Consider the following 18,756-nt stretch of genomic DNA (forward strand, 5'->3'; position numbering starts at 1 on the left):
ATCCCAGCTACATTCCAGGTCCCTTGGTACTTCTGACAATTCTCTCCCACTCGGCAAGCAAATCTCTGAAGATATTCGTGGCCGCCAGCAGGGGGAGGTCTCTTTGTGCTCACGCTCCCCCCCCAGGACTGCCCAATGGAGTCTTGGTTTAGGAAATGAACATTTATTTGCCTGCTCCAAGTTTTTGGGTTATATTTCCCCACAGACAGGCACCTGTTTGATGGGCATTTCCTGGCACTCACTCATCTTAGCATATTTCTTTGTTGCTTGAGTTTTGACTTGAAGGGCGGTGTCAGCCACCCATTACACCATCAGGTAAATTTAGATTTCCTTAGCTCTGAAACCAAACTAAACGGTGCGATGAAAATAAACATGATCTTGAGTAATTGTACATGAATATTGCTGTTTGACTAATAGGGTGTTAATTAGGAAAGAGAGCTTAACTTTTTTTACTGCCAACCTAAACAAGCTGGCTTTGCTTTTTGGCCCTGGGCCCGAGGAGAGCATCTCAGAGTGATTTGCAAACATTAATTAAATACTTCAGTCCAAGAAATAGGTATCATCAAGCTCGTTTCCAGGATGTAGAAAACAGATGTCCACAGTCAGTTCTCGATGTGACCACGGAGAAGGTGGCGTATGGTTCTTGGGGGTGGTGCTGAGCCCTGGGGCCCTCTCTTCCCCAGACCTCTCCTGAGTCATCCAGCCTTCTCCTAGGGCCTGACACCTCCTGAACCAGCAGCTCTGACTGTAAAGGTTCCAGGATAGTGCTGATGGCTAGTGCCCGGCCCTTCTCCTCCTGGACATGTGATGGTCTATCTGCTCCTTTCAGCCAGAGAACATTCCTCCAAGGAGTGTCCCAAACATATAAGCCCACTCAGGCAGATCCTGGACCTCTCAAAGCAGCTTCCTCGGCTGTGAATCATCCTACTAATGTCCTCTCTGCAAAAAGAGATGCTACCTCTTCATCATGGTAGGACCAGGTTTGATAGGTTCTGCAACATGGGGCAACTCCCTGTGGGAGTTCATGGCTCCTTCCAGATTCTTCTTCTCTCAGAGGACAAATAATACCAGCACCCCTACAGGGTTCTCAAAGCAAGAACTCTCCTCCTCCCAACCATGCATTTCATGACAGTGCACCCAAAGCAAGTTGGTTTGGACTCTACCTTGGTCTGAGGCCAATGGCAGAGAGAAGGACGGAAACAATTCTGGTCCCCAGAGGATTGTCCACAGTCGGGAGTGAGAACTACAGAAGTTGGGGCTCAGCACTTCTGTCCACCTCAATGCATCTTGTTGCTGCAAACCCACTGGAGGAATCTGCTTCCCAGCTTGGGTGTCTCCACCTGGCTCTCAGAAGTGGTGTCAGGCTGACTGGCACAGCATATGTGAGCTGCATCTATTGGGTTAGAATAGTCCCAGGAGAGATTTCACACCAGCCAGATCTCATGGATGAAGGATGTGAGTAGATGTGTGTAGCTGAGGCCTGCTTCCTCTCCCAGGACACCCACCAACACAAACCTTTAGCTAATGAAGTGAGGAGGATTTCTAGGGGGTATCTGGCCTCCAGCTGGTTGGATGCTCAGCCGTGCTGTGTAAGCAGGGCTCAGAGAATTCACCTGCTCTGAGAGCCAGGTGCCCCTGTCACCTTCCGTGCATGTGATTTCACTGCTCCCCTCACTTTCTGAATGCAGAACTCAACCCCTTAGTCATTAACTCTTCATAAGTAGATTCACTAGACTTGGGTTAACACAGGATTAGATCAGTGAGCTACAACTCAGCTCTGTAAATTATTCCTTGGTAACACCCTTGTGTGAATTTCCTAAATCATTGGCAGAAGTAGCGGACAGGAAAGAGATTCTGTGGGTCTTTCCAGTCTGGGAATGCCCAGGTCAAGTTAGAAAGGGGAGGCAGTTGACATATGTGGTGATTGTCTGTATGGTGGGAGGGCTGGACTCAAGTTTATAATACAACTCAGTTGTGAAAGTCACTGGACCCATCAAAATAGCCAGTACCTTCCTCCTGCACAAAAAAAAAAAAAAAAAAAAAAGAGCAACTTTTGGTGACTTCTGGCTATTCAGTGGCCTCCATGGCTCCTTCTGGAGCTGGAGTTCTAATGATGTTGTTACACAGCAGGGTGGGATAGATTCCAATGGGTCTGCTCATGTGTTCTGGGTCACTAAAGAAGGAAGGAGATAGCAGATAGGAGAGGAGAAGGAAGAGGAAGAGGATGGGGGGAGAGGGAAGGTGGTTTGGATGGCACAGGAGGCTCCTGGGATCCCCCTCCTACAGACTCAGAACAACAGCTGCTCAGGAGCTGAGCTCAGGACAGCCAGACAAGGACAAAAGGGCACAGCAAAATGGGTATGAGAGGCAGACATGCTCTTTCAAGAAACCTAGCCCTGGATGTGCAGGAGGGTCTCAGAGGTATAACTTCTCCTAGAGAAGGGAGAGGTCTGTGATCACATCAAGTGGTCTTGATGTTGTGACCCCACAAGCCTTGAGACAAGACCTAGAGACAAGGAATCCCTTAAAACATCTATCTGGCTTTGAAAACGCATGGGGCTTGCTACCAGGAGTTCCATGAGGCTTCGGAGGAATAGCATTTGCTACAAAGCCACGGAGAAGAAAAAAGCAAGACACAGACAGTATCCCTAAGTCACTCATGGAGACCCACCAGTTAAATTCAAGCATTTTTCAGGGCAGCAAGAGACTGTTTTGGTTTTCTCTGGGGACAAGAATACTGGGGGGCATATTTACTCAGATGCTGTCCTAGAGCTAGAATCAGAGTGTACCATTTTAGGGCACACCCTTTCATGCTAGAGTAAAACAACTCCACACCATCCCTCCATAACCCCGTCCACCCTCAGTCCACATTCCCATCCCCACACCAACCATCAAGGAATTGCTGAAGCAGAGCACAGACACATTCTCTGCTCTCTCCTGGGCCTCTGTGTTTCCAGGAAAAATCCCAAACACTCATCTAGAGCCCTCATTTTTTTTTTTTTTTTTTTTTTTTGCAGGGAGTGGTTTCACTAAAGGTTCTCTGAGCTTACTCCTGGCTCTGTGCGTGGGGACTGCTCACGTGTCTGTGCTCAGGGGATCATAGCTGACAGGGGTGAAAGTGAAGGGACCATATGTGGTGCTGGGGATGGAACCCAGGTTGGTGACATGCAAGTGCCTAAAGCACTTCTGAGTTCCAATTCTTGGAGCTCTCCACAGAGATCTATTTGTCTGCTCTTACTGCTGCTTTAGAATATGAATGTTGGGGAACCAGAGAGATAGCATGAAGGTAAGGCGTTTGCTTTTCATGCAGAACGTTGGTGGTTTAAATCCCGGCAACCCATATGGTCCCCCAAGCCTGCCAGGAGTGATTTCTGAGCATAGAACCAGGAGTAACTCTTGAGCACTGCTGGGTGTGACCCAAAAACCAAAAAAAAGAAGAATATGAATGTTGGCACACTGGAATGAACACCCATCAGCCTGAAACCAAATGACTGAGAGATCCCGGGAAGGCTGACACCACTGGCTAACCCTCCTCTCACCATTCTCCCCTCTCACCCATCTCACAAGTGGGTGCAGTGAGAACAAATAAGGCTGCAAGACCACTGCAAGGCTAAAGAGCCAACTCCCCTTTGGGCAACATAGAGCATGAAGCTTTGACACCTATCCAGGCCACTTTTTCCCCACCAGGAGAGGCAGCTGTTCTTGCACATACAGAAATTTTCAAGCAATGTAAAGAAAGAGGCCTCTGCTCCCAATAGAAAAAGCTGAAACCTCAGAGACCTTCATGGAACAGAGATAAGCAATCTCTCAGATAGGGAACCTAAGCAGTGGCCACAGAGAAGAATGCAGGGACAAAGTAAGAGTCTCAGTCAAAAGAGAAAATGCAGAAGTAGGAAAGGATAAGAGGCTCCTTGGGTCTCTTACATCAGACCATTGAAATCCAAAGGTTGCCACCCTTGACACAGTGATGAAGGGAGGTCAGGGCCATCCAGGGAACCTGAGTCTTCTATGGTTCCACTGGAGCTCAGAACTGTGCATAGAGCACATCACCAGGGACCAGGGATTAGTTCAATTGGTAGATAGGCCACTTTGCAAGCACCAGTCTAGTTCCATCCCTCACACCATATCATATACTCTAAGTGCTAACACCAGGGCTTTGCTCCGTAGGATACTCAAGGCCACAATGAAATACACTGTCTCTAACAACCATTTGTGTGAGCACCCACTAAAGAGCAAGGGATCCCCAATAAAGATAACAAAGGGGGGGCCAGAGAGATAGAATGGAGGTAAGGCGTTTGCCTTTCATGCAGAGGGACGGTGGTTCGAATCCCGACATCCCATATAGTCCCCCGAGCCTGCCAGGAGCGATTTCTGAGCGTAGAGCCAGGAGTAACCCCTGAGCGCTGCTGAGTGTGACCCAAAAGCAAAAAAAAAAAAGGTAAAGGGAAGGGAAAAATAAAAAAAATGTTAGAATGTCAAAGCTATTGAAAATTTGAAAATTCACCCATCAAGAAAAGAAAGTAAATAAAATCTCAGAACAAAACAATATCTCATGGTAATGCAATTCAGGGATTTTTATTTAAATAAAAATTATAAAACACACATGAACCAGGAGGTGAGGAGGGCGGCCTCTGACATATTCTGTCCCTTGGGGCCTAATCTGGATGACAAGGCAGAGACCATCCCAGGCTGGACTATCACAGTGGAAGCCCAAATAAAACAGCTACATGCATTAATGGAAGAAGAGGAGAAAAATTCTAGAGGTGGCTCAGGTGGCAGAAAGGCCTGGCTTAAGTTGGATCTCCAGGGTTGCCTCCATGTGCTGAGTACTGTCCTCATGTTTCTTCTGTTTTCTCCGGAGCACAGCAAGATGAATGTAGGCCACAGCTCAGGGGTGCAAGCTCAGGTGAGCTGACAGTGTGCATGACCCTAATTATTACAGCAACTGCAGCCACAAAAGTCTGCAAAAGGGGCAAGGAAAAGCTGGAGTAAAAATCTGTCAACCTGGGTTCTGGGTAGAGAAAAAAGAAAAAAAAATGTAGTTTCTTCTAAGAAGTTTTGTTTTTGTTGTTGTTGATGTTTGCCACACCTGACAGTGCTCAGGGGTTATTTCTTACTCTGTGCTCTGGAATTACTTCTGGCAACTTTGGGTACCATATGAAATGTTTGAATCCATGTTAGCTGCATGCAAGCACCCTCCCACTGTACGAGCGCTCTGGTCCCCCTCCTAAGGATTTGTAAGGGGAGCCAAAAGATCCTCAAGCTTCCTAACAAGTGACTTGCAGGAGGACTTAAAGGAAAATATTGTGCTACTTGCAATTAATTATGCAAAGTATCCCAAGATAAGGTGGATTTAGTAAGGAATAGCTAGAAAAAGGTACCAATGGGCAGACATGAATAAGGCAGATCTGAGAAAGTGTCCAAAGAATCTAGGTAGGGGTAATGTTCTTTATGGTTTTGAGTTTTCTTCTCCTTTTTTCCATCTCTTCCTTCTTCTCCTCCTCTCTTCGAGACTCCATTGTTTTTCTGTCAATATTTATTTATTTATAATCTACCAATGGTTTCAGGCATACAATGTTCCACACCCACTGCCTATATTATCCTCCACCTCATGTGTCCCAAGATCTCTTCAGCATCCCTATCCTCCACAGACCTCCTTGATAAAGTTATTTTTAAAGTGTTCATTATTATAGTCAGTATATACATATATATATATATATAAAATTTGCTACATACTTCTAGCAGTCTTAATGATTATGTTAAGTCTCCACTTATATAGGTTCTTTTCAATATCTTTCTATTTGGCTTTAGCATCTTCATAAATACCTTATTCTTACATTTGATTTGATTTATGTTTCTTTCTAGGGATTTAATTTTTTTTTTTTTTTTTGGTTTTTGGGTCACACCTGGCATTGCTCAGGGGTTACTCCTGGCTGTCTGCTCAGAAATAGCTCCTGGCAGGCACGGGGGACCATATGGGACACCGGGATTCGAACCAACCACCTTTGGTCCTGGATCGGCCGTTTGCAAGGCAAACGCCGCTGTGCAATCTCTCCGGGCCCGGATTTAATATTTTAATATTTAAGTAGACTGTTTGATTTTTAAGGTATTTGGATTATCATATTGTCAGAAATTAATTTTCAAGATTTTGAATCTTTTCTTCTCAGATTTGGTTGGAAATGTGCTTTGGATTTCTTTATTTAAATATGCCCCCTTGGCCGGAGAGATAGCATGGAGGTAAGGCATTTGCCTTGCATGCAGAAGGACGGTGATTTGAATCCCGGCATCCCATATGGTCCTCCAAGCCTGCCAGGAATGATTTCTGAGCGTGGAGCCAGGAGTGACTCCTGAGTGCTGCCGGATGTGATCCGAAAACCAAAAAATAAAAATAAATAAATAAATATGCTCTTTAAACAAACAAAAAAAAAACAACCCTTTTGGTGCCGGAGTGGTGGCGCAAGTAGTAAGGCATCTGCCTTGCCATTGCTAGCCTAGGATGGACTGTGATTGGATCCCCGGGGTCCCATATGGTCCCCCAAGCCAGGAGCGATTTCTGAGTGCATAGCCAGGATTAACCCCTGAGCGTCACTAGTTGTGGCCCAAAACTAAAACCAAAAACAAACAAACAAAAACATTTCTGGATGATTCATACAGAATGAGTTCACTCATATGTGGGACCTAAGATACACAGCATGACAATAACAAAAGACCAAGGGCAACACAGTGGGAAAATTGATCCAACAACTGAATGTGGGAGGTGAGAGTTGAAAGGGAGTGGACTGGGATCCTTGTGGGGATGTGGTTTTACTGGTAATGGGTGTACTGTTGGGATTATGTACATGGGAAACCACCAACAAAGTATTATAAGTCATAGATCTTCAGTCAATAATTTTATTAGATTTTAAACTCTTGTAAGGATTGTGCTTTTATCTTTGTACTTGTTTCAGACCCTCTTAGCATCTGAGATTATATTTCTATTTGTGATCAAAATGAAAATGGTTCCAGTGTGGCTGCTCTTCCATTTAGTAAGTGAGCAGTTTATCTGCTTGTCTCCCTCCCTAAGACTTCCGAGGCTCAAGCAGAGATAATTGTACAATCCAGCTTCCAGCAAGAGCTGCATTCAGGAGCCCCTGCCTGCAACTCTGCCCACCCAACAAGTTCACAGTGAGCTTCCTGCCCCTCCCCACCCACTGTTCCCTGAACACTCTCTTCCCAAGAGAGAGCCTTGGAGTATTGAATAATCCAGCGGGGACAACAGTGATTCATGCACTAGTGCCCCAAGGATGCCCATGGCTCAGAATGATGCCATTTTCTCTACCACAAATACTGCTCTGGAGCCTGCAAACTCAGTTTTCAAAGTCAGGAGAAGTCCTGGGATCATCCCTCTGCCAAACATTCCCCCACCCCAAGGTCCTGTTCTGAGAAAAACCCTGTTTCTAGATGGTTGACAAGGGAAAATTTCTCTCTCTCTTTTGGGAAGTCCTTGATCTATAAAGATCTGTCAAGTGGCCCCTTACTGGAAAGCCACATTAGGATACCCTGACCACATTGGGTGTATTTGAAGAATCCTGAGAGGCTCAGAGGAGAGACGCAGACTGGCCCTTCAGCCCAAATGGCTGGACATAGATACTGGCAAATCTTTGTTCATTTGATTCCTAAGCCTATGGCTGAGGGTTGTGGCCACAAAGTGCATGATATAGATGAGGTGTGTGTGGGAGGGGCAGGAGCACTTTCAGAGTTCAGAGGTGCAAGTCCTTGATGACTCAGCCAAGCCTACCTCAAAGAAGATGGGATGTCAAGAGAGGAGAAATAATTCAACTTCAGGAAAAAGTCTTATTTTGGAGATTGTCATGTGACATGACTCTTTTTTTTTAATTTTATTTAATTAAAGGGTCGTAGTTTACAAAGTTACTGATAGTTGAGTTTTAGGCATATAATAATTCAACATCAATCCCACTATCAGTGTGAACTCCATCACTAGTGCTCCCATACTCCATCATCACTTCACTAACACCACCTGCCTGCCATTTTGGCAAGCATATTAAAGTACAGTGGTGTCAGCTTAGACGTCTATGTTTTTAGTGTTGTTGAGTCTGTGCTTTGGATGAACACTCTTGCTGAGCACTAATATGAAGCTCTGACCCCTGGTCCCCCATTATTTCTCTTTCTTCTTTTCCTTTTAATTATTTTTCTATTTTATTTTTTGGGAGGATGAGGCGACACCTTGGCTCTGTGCTCAGAAATTACTCTTAGCAGGCTCAGGGGACCATTTGGGATGTGGGAGGCTGAACCTGGGCATTTTTGTATGGTGGTTTTGTATTCCTGGGGTATATCCCTAGGAGTGCTATTGCTGGATCATATGGAAATTCAGTTTCTAGTTTTTTGAGGAATATCCACATTGTTTTTCAAAAAAGGCTGGACCAGTCGACATTCCTACCAGCAGTGAACAAGTCTCTTTTTCCTCATACCCTCAACAGCACTGATTGTTGTTGTTCTTTGTGATGTGTGCCAGTCTCTGTGATACCTCATTGTTGCTTTGATTTGAGTCTCCCTGATGATGAATATATATAGAGCATTTTTATGTGGCTTTAGCCCATTCGTATTTCTTTTTTTTTTTGGGGGGGTCACACCCGGCAGTGCTCAGGAGTTACTCCTGGCTCTATGCTCAGAAATCACTTTTGGCAGGCTCAGAGGATCATATGGGATGCTGGGATTCGAGCCACTAACCTTCTGCATGCAAGGCAAACGCCTTACCTCCATGCTATCTCTCTGGCCCCTGTTTGTTTGTTTGTTAAGCTTTACAAAATACATGACTATAAATGTGGCCCCTATCTTTTCCTGTCCAAAGCAGGAAAGTCCAAAGCCATGCTTAGGCTTTCAGATAGGCACCTGATTACTATGATGGTTGTTTGCTGGCAAACTTTATTTGTTTTAAAAAGCAATTTGTGTTTTTACCTCCATGCTATCTCTCTGGCCCCTGTTTGTTTGTTTGTTAAGCTTTACAAAATACATGACTATAAATGTGGCCCCTATCTTTTCCTGTCCAAAGCAGGAAAGTCCAAAGCCATGCTTAGGCTTTCAGATAGGCACCTGATTACTATGATGGTTGTTTGCTGGCAAACTTTATTTGTTTTAAAAAGCAATTTGTGTTTCTAAAACTTCAGAAGCACCTGTCTTCTCCTGATTTTAGTAGGAATGCCTCATAGCTTTTTTTTTATTTCAGTGACCATTAATTTAATAATGCTATTATTTTTTACTGTACTAAGGTATTGTAGTGCTCTTCTCTATGTAAAATTTAAAATTCTTTATCAGTATTTTTATATTGGAGGTTGAAAGGACATACCAGGTATTGTTTCGACCTTATTCCTTGTTCTGTGGTGGGGTAACATATGTGGTACTGGGGATACAACTCAGATTCAGCGTGTGTAAGGCAAAAATTTAACCTCTAGCCCATCCCTCTGGCTCTAGTATTTTGATTTTTAGGAATAGTTTTGGTTAAAGCTTTGGAGTTTCCAAATCTCTTAAAGAAAATTACTCTAGGATATCATGATGAGTAGCTCCCTCTACTATCAGAGCTTTGCATGTGATAAGATTAGGCATTTTGTAATTCACACATCACTCACTTGTTATATAAGTGACAGAATCCAAGTTCTATTTATGCTGTCTTTGTTCTGTTTGTCAGGGACAGGAAATCCTAATGAAGACAGCAACGAATCTTTTTTTCTCTCTCAGATTTAAATCTTAATTAGCTCTGATTTTGCTTTGCAAAGGCGCATTCTCAGTTTCTTCATTTCTGTACCTAGGAAAATTAGATAATGCTGACTAATTAGTAGACAGTTTATAACCTTGATAAATACCTAATTCAAATCCTCCATGAAAGAAAATTTAAATTATGCAATGTTCCTTTTCAGCAGATTCTCACAAATGCACTTTAACTGCTCATAGCAAAAGAAGCAAACCAAAATTGTTCAGATGTTCTTCAATATTTCTATGCCCCTTCTCCCATTTCTTCTAATGTTTTTTACTTATTAGTAGAATGTAGTGTTACAATCTTGATGAATTGGAAAGAAAAAAATATGATGTTGGTATTGGAAAGAAAAGATTTTATTTAAGATGATAAACTAGCATTTAGAGATGACTTAACACAGGCAAGAATTGCAGGCTATGAAACTTTTAACCAATATACCTTATTTAATTAATTCTTATAAATAAATGTATATGTGTTGGTTTTTTGAGAAGCAGGAAATAATAAAAATCTAAATATTCCCCATGATCATTGGACAATTAGCAACAAGAAAAAGGGCTTCAAAGTCCGTGATCTTGTTCAGCAATTTGAGACAGATGAAGCCCATGGAAACAGGACCATAGTGGCCAAAATCCCATAGACACAAGCAGACAATATTGAAATAAAACTAAAAAAAAAAAGTGGAGGGGGGACAGTTATAATGATGTGAAATGTTGAAAGTAATAGTGATTGTAAAAATAATGGAAAATTTAGGTAACAGGTACTGTGAAATAAGAATACGGAATTCTTATATCATTACTGGGAGACAGGAGCATTCATTTTTTTTTACGTGACACTTAGCCCTAATAAGTTTAGATACTTCACACTGGACCTCACACTGCTGTATTGTTCACTCTTCATGACATCCCCCAAAGTACAATCACATTGCATAAGGGGTCTTGCCTCTACCTTTGCCAACATTCAGGTGAGAGACTATAGATAGGAAAGATTCCAGGACATTAAGGGACCATCCCAGTCTCAAAGACTTGCCAGTATTTTATTGCTGTGTGTCTTTCTTCCATCCTATCACCTCTGAGCCTTATTCTTTCATGCCCAAGAATACAGGTGTGAGTTTCTGGAAAACAAGATTTATTGATTGCAGGTGTGCTTTCCAGTATAAAAAGCAAGTAGGGCTTTTATTGAATAAGATAAAAATTGATGTAATTTAAGATCAACCCTCCCAATGAGAGGAACTAGAAAAGTTGGGTAAGTCCTGAGGGTGTAAATTCATTAATGATACTACAAACTAAATTTCTTTGGTTTGCTTTTTGTTTTGGGGCCACACCCAGTGATTCTCAGGGGTTACTCCTGGCTATGTGCTCAGAAATCGCTCCTGGCTTGGGGGAACCATATGGGACTCTGGGGGATCGAACTGCAGTCCATCCTAGGTTAGTATGTGCAAGACAGATGCCCTACTGCTTGCGCCACCGCTCTGGCCCCAATTTCTTTGTTTTTGATGCTAGGGAATCAATTCATTTCTTTAAAAACTAGTAAACAAAAAGAAAAAAATTAAATGTATCTTTATTTTGCAAAATAGTCAAAGTGCATATGTTTTTATAGAAACATTTTAGTTTAAAAGTGATTAAGGGGGGGCCGGGCGGTGGCGCTGGAGGTAAGGTGCCTGCCTTACCTGCGCTAGCCTAGGAGACGGACTGCGGTTCGATCCCCCGGCGTCCCATATGGTCCCCCAAGCCAGGAGCGACTTCTGAGCGCATAGCCAGGAGTAACCCCTGCGCGTTACTGGGTGTGGCCCAAAAACCAAAAAAAAAAAAAAAGTGATTAAGGGGTAGAAAAAATAAAAGTGATCAAGGCATAATTGAAATGAAATATCGGGCCCGGAGAGATAGCACAGCGGCATTTGCCTTGCAAGCAGCCGATCCAGGACCAAAGGTGGTTGGTTCGAATCCCAGTGTCCCATATGGTCCCCCGTGCCTGCCAGGAGCTATTTCTGAGCAGACAGCCAGGAGTAACCCCTGAGCACTGCCGGGTGTGACCCAAAAACCAAAAAAAAAAAAAAAAAAAAAGAAATAAAATATCATCATTTTGCAACCTCCACTGAATTCATGGGCCCCAGCAATATAATGACTAGCTTCTAACATCACAAAGAGAGACAACCAGCCATTATATGCCTCTGGATAAAAAATGTATACTACTGCCCATGCCACGAAAACTGAATACATGCAAAAGCAGAAAAAGAGTATTCTAATGTTATCCATTACACACACCTTCACATTATGAAACAAAAAAGTGGAGCCAGGGTAAAATAGATGTAAAAAATGGATCCGAGTGTGCATGGAGGAAAAACTGCTTATTGTCTGTTTATACTGGGATAGGGGACCTTTGGATTAATCAACCAGACAGCAATTGTCTCATGAAACCCAGTGGAATGAACATCCTAATCACAGAGACTGATGATAATGGACTTTTGCCAGAAGATAGAATCAGTAACCAATTATCATATAGCCAAGATAGTTTAAAGACTATTGTTAAGTCTAATTAAATCTTTTCTTTAACCACTTTAACCAAAGCTCATTTTTCTCTTTCCTTCCTACTAAAATTCACACCTTTTTCCCTTCCTCATTTTACATTTCTGTCTAAAACTACTCTCTGAGTTGCCATACTTTACTTCCAAATTAAATGCTGGATTCCTTCTTCTTTTGTCTTTTTAATTATTAGATTAGAAACAGTACTTATCACTCAGCTTCCTTGTAATCAATGGATGACCTGTCTTATCCATCTTCAGGCTCAACCACTTCCTCCTTCCTGCTGTAACAGGATCATTGAATTTACATTTTTATTTCTCTTCCTAAATTGCTTTCCATAGATATGCTAGCAAGTTTCAATCCCATCAGCAAAAAAAAAAAAAAAAAGAAAAAAAAAGGAAAAAAAAAAGAAAACATGTTTCTCATTCATTCAAGATGGTATGTTATTAAATGTTTTCATCCTTGGGGCCAGAGAGATAAGTATAGTAAGTCAGAATGTTGCCTTGCATGTGGCAAACCTGGGTTTGATCCCCAGCACTCAACATGGTCCTCCAAGACTACCAGGAGTGATCCTTGAGTGCAGACCCAGGAATAAACCCTGAGCACAGCCAGGTGTGGCCCCAAAACAGCAAAAATACTTCTTTTTTAATCCTCACCAACTTAAACTACTTTATGGGGTCATAACTGAGACTGATTATCTCTTTATATATATTTGAGAGTAATTTGTACTTTCTTGGTGTGTCTTTCCGGCCGGAGTTGTGGATAAGACAGACTCTGCTGGGCCCCTTAAGCTCGGCAGACATTTTTGGGGCTTCCCCGGGCTTGCTTCAATCTGGGAACTTTGATCTTCTCTGGCATTCATCCCCTGACGGCTTGCCTTGGCTGAGGTAAGACAAGACAGAACAAAAAACACACCAAACTTCTACACAAAGATGGCAATAAATCCCATGACAATTATTTCTCTCAATGTCAATGGACTAAATGCACCTGTTAAGAGGCACAGAGTGGTGAAATGGATCAAAAAACTGAAGCCAACCTTCTGCTGCCTACAAGAAACACACCTGAATAGTCAGAATAAACATAGACTCAAAATCAAAGGCTGAAGGAAAATCATTCAAGCAAACAACACCCTTAAAAAAGCGGGGGTGGCCATACTAATATCAGATGACACAAACTTTATACTCAGAAAAGTTGTAAGGGACAAAGATGGATATTATGTACTAATCAAGGGATTTGTACAGCAGGAAGAAATCACTCTCCTAAACATATACACACCCAATGAGGGACCAGCAAAATATTTAATACAATTGTTGACAAATCTGAAGAAGGATATCAATAATAACACAATAATTATGGGAGACCTCAACACAGGCTTGTCAACACTTGATAGGTCAACCAAATGGAAACCCAACAAAAAATACTAGACCTGAAAAGAGAAATGGAAGAAAGAGGCCTCATATATATATATATATATATATATATATATATATATATATATATATATATATATATATATATATAGGACACTCCATCCTCAGAAACCTGGATACACATTCTTTTCCAACGGACATGGGTCATTCTCCAGGATAGACCATGTGCTGGCACATAAAACATACCTCCATAAAATCAAAAAGATAGAAATTTTGCAGGCTACCTTTGCTGACCACAAGGCTCTGAAGTTAGATGTGAACTACAAAGGGACACAGAAGAAAAAAAATTAACACTTGGAAATTAAACAGCCTACTACTGAACAACCAGTGGGTCCGAGATGAAATCAAAGAAGAAATAAAAAATTTCCTGGAAACAAACGACAATGAAAACACAAACTATCAGAACCTATAGGATACAGCAAAAGTGGTACTGAGAGGAAAAATTATAGCTTTGCAAGCACACATCAGGAAGGAAGAAGGAGCATACATGAATAGCTTAATGACGCAGCTTATAGAATTAGAAAATGATCAACAAAAGAAACTAAAAATAGGGAGACAGAAGGAAATAACAAAGCTGAGAGCAGAAATCAATGAAATGGAATCCCAAAAAACAATCCAAAAGATCAACAAAAGCAGAAGTTGGTTCTTTGAAAAAATAAACAAGATTGATAGACTATTGGCAAAACTCACAAAGCAAAAGAGAGAGAGAAACTTGATAACGCATATTAGAAATGAAAAAGGGGAGATCACTACAGATACTGCAGAGATTCAAAGGGTATTCAGAGAATACTTTGAGAAACTCTACCACTAAATATGAGAACCTGGACGAAATGGATAATTTTTTGAACTCATATAACCTTCCACGGTTGAATAAAGAAGATGTAGCATATCTAAATATCCCCATCACTATTGAGGAAATTAAAACCGTAATCAAAAATTTGCCCAAAAACAAAAGCCCAGGCCCTGATAGATTCACAAATAAATTCTTTCAAACCTTTCAAGAGGAACTACTACCAATCCTGGCCAGGCTCTTTTATGAAATCGAAAAAACAGGAACACTTCCAAATAGCTTTTATGAAGCCAACATCACCTTAATACCAAAACCAGATAGAGATGCTGCCAAAAAAGAAAATTACAGACCAATATCCCTGATGAACACAGATGCAAAGATTCTCAACAAAATCCTGGCGAACAGGATCCAGTGCCTCATCAAGAAGATCATTCACTTTGATCAAGTAGGTTTCATCCCAGGAATGCAAGGCTGGTTTAACATCCGTAAATCTATCAACATAATACACAACATAAACAACAAGAAAAATAAAAATCACATGGTCATATCAATAGATGCAGAAAAAGCATTTGATAAGGTTCAACACCCATTCTTGATGAAAACTCTCAGCAAGATAGGAATAAAAGGAACCTTTCTCAATATAGTTAAAGCTATCTGCCAGAAGCCAGTGGCAAATATTATCCTCAATGGAGATAAACTAAAATCCTTCCCTCTAAATTCTGGTACAAGACAAGGCTGTCCTCTCTCACCACTCCTATTTAACATAGTACTGGAATTACTGGCTATAGCGATTAGGCAAGAAAAAAATATCAAGGGAATCCAGATAGAAAAGGAAGAAGTCAAGCTCTCACTGTTTGCAGATGACATGATACTCTACTTAGAAAACCCTAAAGACTCTACCAAAAAGCTTCTAGAAATAATAGATTCATATAGCAAAGTGGCAGGCTACAAAATTAACACACAAAAATCAATGGCCTTTTTATACACCAATAATGATAGGGAAGAAATGGACAGTAAGAGAACAATTCCATTCACATTAGTGCTACACAAACTCAAATATCTTGGAGTCAATCTGACTAAAGATGTGAAGGATCTCTACAAAGAAAAACTATAAAACACTGCTCCAAGAAATAAGGGAGGACACGCGAAAATGGAAACACATACCTTGCTCATGGATTGGCAGAATCAACATAATTAAAATGGCAATACTTCCAAAAGCATTGTACAGATTTAATGCGATTCCTCTAAAGATACACATGACATTCTTCAATAAAGTGGATCAAACACTTCTGAAATTCATTTGGAACAATAAACAACCTCGAATAGCTAAAGCACTCCTTGGGAAAAGGAATATGGGAGGCATTACTTTCCCCAATTTTAAGCTGTATTACAAAACAATAGTTATAAAAACAGCATGGTATTGGAATAAAGACAGACCCTCAGATCAGTGGAATAGGCTTGAGTACTCAGAGAAGGTCCCTCAGACATATAACCACCTAGTTTTTGATAAAGGAGCAAGAAATCCTAAATGGAGCAAGGAAAGCCTATTGAACAAGTGGTGTTGGCACAACTGGTTAGCCACTTGCAAAAAAGTGAACTCAGACCCCCAGCTAACACCATGTACAAAGGTAAAATCCAAATGGATTAAAGACCTTGATATCAGATCTGAAACTATAAGGTATATAGAACAACATGTAGGTGAAACACTCCAGGACATTGAGACTAAAGGCATCTTTAAGGAGGAGACAACACTTTCCAAACAAGTGGAAGCAGAGATAAACAGATGGGACTATATTAAGCTGAGAAGCTTCTGCATCTCAAAGGAAATAGTGCCCAGAATACAAAGGCCACCCACTGAGTGGAAGAAATTATTCACCCAATACTCATCAGATAAAGGACTAATATCCAAAATTTACGAGGTACTGACAGAACTATACAAGAAAAAAACAACTAACACCATCAAAAAATGGGGAGAAGAAATGAACAGACACTTTGAAAAAGAAGAAAGGCAAATGGCCAAAAGGTACATGAAAAGATGCTCATCACTAATCGTCAGGGAGATGCAAATCAAAACTACTATGAGATACCACCTCATGCCACTGAGATTGGCACACATCACAAAATGGAAAACAAGCAGTGCTGGCAGGGATGTGGAGAGAAAGGAATTCTTTTTCACTGCTGGTGGGAATGCCATCTAGTACAACCTTTATGGAAAGCGATATGGAGATTCCTTCACAAACTGGAAATTGAGCTTCCATATGATCCAGCTTTACCACTCCTAGGAATATACCTGAGGAACACAAAAATACAATACAAAAATCCCTTCCTTACACCTATATTCATTGCAGTGCTATTTACAATAGCCAGACTCTGGAAACAACCAAGATGCCCTTCAACAGATGAGTGGCTAAAGAAACTGTGGTACATATACACAATGGAATACTATGCAGCCGTCAGGAGAGATGAAGTCATGAAATTTTCCTATACATGGATGTACATGAAATCTATTATGCTGAGTGAAGTAAGTCAGAAGGAGAGAGAAAGACAGAATGGTTTCACTCATCTATGGGCTTTAAGAAAAATTAAAGACATTTTTAACAGTATCTCAGAGACAAGAGAGATGAGGGCTGGTAGTGCAGCTCATGACATGAAGCTCATCACATAGATTGATGTGTGCAGTTGGAGAGATGACTACACTGAAAACTATCATAACAATGTGAATGAATGAGGGAAGTAGAACGCCTGTCTCGAGTACAGATGTGGGGGGGTGGGGAGGAGGGAGATCTGGGAAATTGGTGGTGGGAATGTTGCACTGGTGAAGAGGGGTGTTCTTTACATGACTGTAATCATACAACTATAATCATATTTGTAATCACGGTGTTTAAATAAAGATAATTATAAAACAATTTGTACTTTCTTGACTGTTTAATGTTTATACAAACTATTTAGAAATTGATAAATCAAAGTGGTATCAGAAAAATGGTGGTATGAGCACCTCAGAAAACTTGTCCCAACATAAAAGCAATGATGTGAAAGGTAAAAATTGGTAGAACCAACACTTTTTGGAACTCTGGACATTAACCAGTAGCTTTCAGGAACTCAGAGTGCATTTATGCAAGAAAACTAACTAATTCTTGGGGCTAGAGAAATGGTTCAAGTGAAAGAGTACATGCTGAGCATGCATGAGGCCCAGGGTTCAATCTAGCACTATGTGCCTCCCACTCCACCCCTGAGTATCCCTAGGAATGGACCTTGTGACCCCGATACACCAGTTCTTAGTACCACCAACCTGAGCATCACTGCAATATTGGCCAGCATCACTGGTCATCGCTTGGGGAGGGCTGGCTTTTCCCAGTCACCCACCCAATACCACTGTAATGATACCTTAAAAAAAGGTAATAAAAATGGATCTTTCTTGCCCCCTCCCCCAATTGTCAGTATTTGGCATGACCTTGGAAGATCCCATTAGAATCACTCACTCTATTGGGGAAGGGTAATGTGGCATACCGACTACGTAGAGATCAGTCCTGCCTCTGTGCTTAAGGGACCACATGCAGTGCCAGAGTTAGAACCCCAGTTGGCAACATGCAAGACAAATGCCTGACCCATACTATCTCTCTGGATTATCATTATCATCATCTTCTTCTTCTTCTTGATGATGATGATGATGATGATGATTATTGTGTTTTGGGGGGTCACTTAGTAGTGGTCAGGGTCCGTTCCTGACTCTGTACTCTGGGATCATTCCTAGTGGTGCTTAGGGGTCCATATGGGATGCAGGGAATCAAAACCAGGTTTACCGCATGGAAGGCAAGCCTGTCCCTGCTGCATTATCTCTCCATCTCAATGGCCCCTTATTTTATCATTTGGCCATAATTAGAGAAACAAACCTCTCCCCAGTGGAGCATTTATCAAAGATTCTTATCAGCAAGGATATCTAAGTCCATGGATAATGGTTGGAACAAAAAAACCTCACTAAATGAACTTTCAAGGAATAGCTAAAGAATGAGGCATCCACTGAGGCTTTTCCAACAGATTAGTGAGAATCCACAAGATTCTGCATACCCCCACACTGTGTACAAATTCAAGAAAGACCTAAAAGTTCTCTAACTCTCTTTTCAGCTAATCTTGAGGCCCTGAACATGGATGTGAGAGTGAGGAAAGAGTTTCTGCCTTGGTATATGGGGGATGCCTGACATGGACACAGAGCCCTTGGTAAACACTGGGAGAATGTGCAATTCTAGATAGTTAAGGATCTATCAGCGAAGT

This window comes from Suncus etruscus, chromosome 12 (assembly GCF_024139225.1).
Source record: "Suncus etruscus isolate mSunEtr1 chromosome 12, mSunEtr1.pri.cur, whole genome shotgun sequence".
Classification (NCBI taxonomy): Eukaryota; Metazoa; Chordata; class Mammalia; order Eulipotyphla; family Soricidae; genus Suncus; species Suncus etruscus.